Below are 5,951 nucleotides of genomic sequence, written 5' to 3'. Positions count from 1 at the left end.
AGGGGTAAAAAGTATAACTATTGCACTGTGTTGTACAGCTGAAACTAATTCTAAAAAATGTGTATTTCATAATAAAAAATAATTAAAAGAAAAAAAAACAAAAACAAAACAAAACAAAACAAAGAAGTGATGCTGATGCTGGAGGGGGGTTGTTACTTGGTGAGGGGTGAAAAGGATAACTATTGCATTGTTCTGTACACCTGAAACTAATAATAAAATGAAATTAAAAAAGCAAAAGAAAAAGAAAAAGAAGTGATGCTGGACAATTGCTTGTCCCTATGGCAAATAAATAAACATGAAAATAGCTCCAACGTCGCTTTAATCCAGGTAGATTAAATACCTAAATGTAAAATGAAAACATTTTTACAAAAGAAAATGTAGAAACGATATCTTTCTGAGAGCAGAGAGTAATTTCTTAAACACAGAAAGCGTATGTGATCGTGGAGATTGACTACATAAAGCAAACACACTTCTGCACAACTGAAAACACTATAAAAAAATGTTAAAAGCCAAACCATAGACTGGGAGAAGATATTTTCAAGCCTATAACCAACAAAGGATGATTAGTCAGAAGAAAAATTACCCAATAAAAATTGGATAAAATATATGAACAGACAATTCACAGAAGGGAAAACCCAAATGGGCAATAAATATACAAAAAGATTATCTATTTCCTTAGGAATTAGGGAACTACGAATTAAACAATAAAATATTATTTCACTACTCTCTTATAGGCAAAAATAAAAAGTCTTGATAATCTCAAGTGATGTTGAATTTGAGGTGAACTGTGAACTCTTATAGATTGCTGGTGGGAGTAGAAATTGGTATTGACACTTTGGAGAGTAATTAGATATCTGTAACACTGAAGATTCACTGCTCCTACAACCCAGAAATCCTAATTCTAAGTATATGAATAGAGGAACTCTCTTGTATGTGCCAAGGAGACACATCTAAGAATGCTTATTGTAGCATTTGTTTGTCATAATGAAAATAATAACAATCATGAAAACAATGTTGGATGGGAAAAACATTTTGCAGGATGATGCCATTTATACAGATTGTTTTAAAAAAAATGCAAGGCAATATAGTATGTTGAGTATGTACATAGATTGGGAAACATTAAAACATAAATGGAAAAGATATACACCAACTTCAGAATAGTAGTGAGCCCTCGGAGGTGAGGTAAGGGAAAAGGATGCAGGAGATATATACAGGGGCCTTCAATTACATCTGTAATGTTTAATTTTTCTAAAAAATTAACTTTGGAAGCGAAATCGGCAATATCGTAACACTTTAAAATGGGTTATGGGTATAGTAATGTTCGCTCTATTATTTTCATTTTGAAATATATATATAATTTTTAAAATAATTATAAAAATTATTTTGACAGGCTACGATGAAATGTTAGATAAAAAAACAGAATACAAAATTTTACAATATGATTGCAGTAATATAATATGTATGAACTTTAACCAGGATGTTTTTTAAAGCTACTTTTTATTGAGCAAAAATACTGCATGTCAGGTGCTGTACTAAGAGGTTTAGTGAGAGGATGAATAACCTGTCCAAGGTCATACAGCAAGCAGTAAGTGGAACTTTACTTTGAACTCAAGTGTCTCTGATTCCAGAGCCTATGCTCTTAACCTCTATGGAAACAAATATGCAGAAATAAAATAATTTTTGGTTAGAAACTAGCTAGAATTATGGATGATACTCTTTCTTCAAAATTTTAATGTTTTTTTATTGCTTTCATTATTTTAAAAAGTAATCTTCATTGTTTCAAGACAGTGGGAGATTTGCTAGTTGCTATAGGTATGATTGTATTCAAAATGGTCAGTTAGACAAGCATTTCCCAAAGTGTGTTTCCTGGAATACTAATCCCAAGGAGTGCTTCATGAAAACAGAGTGTGTAGAAAAAACAAGTTTGTAAAAGCTATATTCCATAACCTCCTTTTGGAAGTGAACAACGTAAATCAGATTAAACACTTGAGTATGCTCTGCAGGAAAGAAACATGTTTAACTTTGTTTAAGGCATTTCCAAAAATCCTTTGTAGGGGACAATCTTTTAAAAAAGATAAATGAGTTTGATGGAGAATAGTGGTGTCAAGCTACAGATGCTAAAGAACTTCTGTCTGTCTTAGCTTTTGCACCGAGGAAGTGCACACAAGAGCCTGTAGGTACTGCAAGTAGGAGAAAGAATAGAGTAAGTACCAAAGGCAGCAGTTACAAGAACATGTAAAAGCATTTCTGTATTGAACAGTCAGAATATGCCCACGCCCTCCTTCGTAAACTTAACCTTTTAGGGTTGCATTTGGTTGTTTATGTCACTCCACATGCCCTCCCATATCTATGTGAACACACACTAATAGTCGGCCGCGTGTATAATGGTTAAGAATATGGGTTCAGCGTCAGGAACCCCTGGTTTAAATCCTAGTTCCTTCACTTCCAAGCTGTGTGACCCTGGGGCCAGGTCCTTAACACTCTAAGCTTTGTTTCCTGAAAAAGCCTAGACAATGGAGATAACAATAGGAATTCTCATGGGGTTATTTCTTTCATTCAACATATAGTCCATAGCTGCTGTTCCAGGCACTTGGAGGTAGAACAGAGAACAAACCTGACAAAGTCCCTGCTTGTGGGAATTTACACTAAGATGAGGGGACAGACAACAAGCAAGTAAATAAATATGCCAACACCCTCACTGTGGGGGCAGGGCCGGATCACACAGGACACTCAGAGGAGGTTGGCTGAGGAGGGGCATTTGAGCCGAGAGCTCGGTGAGGAGAAGGAGCCAGCCACTAGGAGCTCAGGGAGGAAAGCTGAACCAGCACAAGCCAAGTATAAAGTCCTGAAGGTGGGAACAGCTCACGTGGTTGTTGGGAGGCTGAAGGAGTGGTGGGGAAAGTCTAAACCTCAACAACAGAGAAGAGCTGAGCTGCAGTTTGGAGGGCACAAAGTGTGGGAGAGGATGGGGAATCATAGGGGAGACCTAGGGTCAGAGGTCAGGAGGTGAAAGAGGAGGACTGAGGATGACTGTGGTTCCGTGAGTCAAGGGGAGGGAGATTTTCAAGGAGGAGGGAGTAGTCAAGGACAGGGTAAGACTGGGAGAGGCTTTGGCCTCGAGGATGGCTTGCGTTGCAAAGGGCAGTTTCCACTCTCAGCTCTCGGTGAGCTGGGGATGAGAGTCAAGTAGCTGGTGAGGGTCAGGCAAGGAGAGGTCTCCAACAGTGACTCCCTTTCTCAGCAATGGACATTGATTTTTAGAAATCTACTGAATTCATTTTGGTGTCTGCCTATCTGGACTTTACCTTTTGTCTATATATTTTTTGAATGGGTATTTCTTAAATTTTTTTTTTTCAATTACAGTTGACATTCAATAGTATATCAGTTTCAGGTGTACAGCATAGTAATTAGACATTGATATAACTTGTGAAGTGATTCCCCTGATAAGTCTATACCCATACCCACCTGACACCGTACATAGTTATTACAATCTTATTGACTCTATTCCCTATGCTGTACTTTACATTCCCGTGACTATTTCATAACTGCCAATTTGTACTTCTTAATCCCTTCACCTTTTTTCACCCAGCACCCCAATTCTCTTCCCATCTGACAATCATCAGTTTGTTCTCTGTATCTGTGAGTTTGTTTCCGTTTTGTTTGTTCATTTATTTTGTTTTTTTAGGTTCCACATATAAATGAAATCACATGTGTATTTTTTAATTAAACACTTCTATTGTAAAAATACTTCAGGTTCAGTAAAGTAAATCTGAAAATCCAGAAAACTAAAAAGAGGAGAAGTCACTTACAGTCAAAGACAGGCACTACAAATGGTAAGGGTGAAATACAAGAAATCAATAACGCAGTTCGACTTAGCTGGTTTGCAGTTTAACTCACCACATAGCTCGCTACCTAGCCACCTGTAATTAGACTTAGTTTGCAGTTTGATCCATCCTGATATTCATCTGTTTTCTCTTTGCTTCTCCCCTCACTGACCAACTGAAGAACTGTTTTTCCCTTTCTCAAGATGGCCCATACCTCATTAATCAACAACATCCTAATCTGGGAAAGAGCAATTTCTTAATCCTCAGGTGCCCGAACACTGGAATCCAATTTACAACTCCCTAACTGTATTTACTAGTGATGCATTCAAGTCCCAGGCCTTGATGGCCGAATCCGAGTCCAGAGTCCGGAGATAACATTGCCTTCAAACAGACCGACCCCAGGAAGGGATATCAGGCCCCAGACTTGTCTGACCGACTCCCCTTTCCTATATAAGAAAAAGCTAACCTGAAGTTATTGCAGCTGTCCACCCTCAGACTCTGGACTCTGCCCCGGCGACCACCCACCCCCACCCCTGCCGGTGTTTCTCTCCTTACATCCCGTGGCCGCCGTCATCTTTGGACACTGCCATGGGCATTTTCTCTCTTCCTAACTTTAATAAAATCTTTCTTCACTCTCCCACTTTATAGAGCCTGTGAATGCTTTCACCTTTTGCGAACCACCAGGGGTTAATTCCACGCCATGACACAAATATCATACTGTAATTTCCTTTTTCTGTGCTTTTATATAACATTAGTAGATAGCATACTGTACCTACAATTTTATGTCTTTTTTTTTTTGTCCTGCTTTTATAAGCATGACATCATACAAATTTTTTACGTTAGTATATGTTTGGCAAAATGTGTTTCTTTAAAAACATTTTTATTATAAAATACATATTATACAATAATTGGAAAAGATAGAAAACAAAACTACCACAGTTCCATCACCTGAAAACAGCATTGCTAATATATATATATTTTTTAGTATTTCGAGTCATTTTTCGATGCAATGATTTTTATGTTTTTATTTTATCAAAGTAATGCATGAACATGGTTAAAAATTCAAATAGTACCAAAGGGCTGCTTATGAAAATCAACAATCCCCTCCCACTTTTCTGGGTGATAGTGCTCTCCAAAACATGGTGAACGTTCCTAAAACCTGCTGGACTTTCTGTAAGAAGTGTGGCAAGCACCAACCCCACAAAGTGACACATACGAAGAAGGGCAAGGATTCTCTGCATGCGCAGGGAAAGCAGCGTCATGACAGGAAACAGTGGTTATGTTGGCAGACGAGCAGATTTTCCGGAAAACGGCCAACGCTACAGAGAAAATTGTCCTGAGGCTTGAATGCGTGAGCCCAACTGCAGATCTAAGAGAATGCTGGCTCTTGAGAGATGCAAGCATTTGAACTGGAAGGAGATAAGAGAAAGGGCCAAGTGATCCAGTTGTAAGCTTCATATTTTGTTATATTATGAAGACAATAAAATCTTGAGGATATGTTCACTAAAAACAAAACAAACAAAAACAATTCCCTGCCCTATCCATTCCCATTTCTAGTTATCCTCCTCCTTTTGTAGCTGATGGTTCTTTTGATAGTTACCATTTGTGTCATCAGTATGCGTACACCACTATTTACTGGGACATTGATTTGGGGGCATTATCTGTGGCTGCCTCTATGATACATGAGGATTTAGCTCACTTAGCGCCAACCTTCCTCCATTCTTTCCATATAATTATGTCAATATTTTTAGTTGGTTACCTTATAGCTTTATACACTATACCCATAGTTTATTTCTTATTCTGCCAACTATGGACAATTCTTTGTGACTTTCCATTTTGTAGTGCCTCACTCTTTCCTTCAACTCTCTTCTACCTTTCTCTACCCAATCAAATCCTTTAAACATGGTTATAATTTTACTGCGCTAATTCTGCATTCTGCTTTGTTCACACAAGGCTTTTTTGTTGGTTTGTTTAATGTAAATTACATGCAGTAAAGAGCAATGATCTTAAATATATGGTTTGATGTATTTTTACCTATGTGTACATCTGTGAAACCACCACCCAGATCAATATATAGAACATTTCCGGGCCGGCCGAGTGGCGCGATGGTTGAGAACTCGCTTGGGA

The 5,951-nt window shown here is 37.9% G+C and overlaps 1 protein-coding gene and 1 pseudogene across 3 annotated transcripts in view; both read left to right on the top strand.

Moving 5' to 3' along the window:
• SLC51A (solute carrier family 51 member A) overlaps positions 1–5,951 on the top strand; it is a 22,413-nt gene that overhangs the window by 3,721 nt on the left and 12,741 nt on the right. The window lies entirely within an intron of this gene.
• LOC109387786 (60S ribosomal protein L36a-like) lies at positions 4,828–5,905 on the top strand (annotated as a pseudogene).

The sequence above is a fragment of the Hipposideros armiger genome, unplaced genomic scaffold, assembly GCF_001890085.2.
Source record: "Hipposideros armiger isolate ML-2016 unplaced genomic scaffold, ASM189008v1 scaffold_8, whole genome shotgun sequence".
In the NCBI taxonomy this organism is placed as follows: Eukaryota; Metazoa; Chordata; class Mammalia; order Chiroptera; family Hipposideridae; genus Hipposideros; species Hipposideros armiger.
The sequence above is the reverse complement of the archived record's forward strand: the minus strand, read 5'-3'. Positions and strand labels throughout refer to the sequence as shown.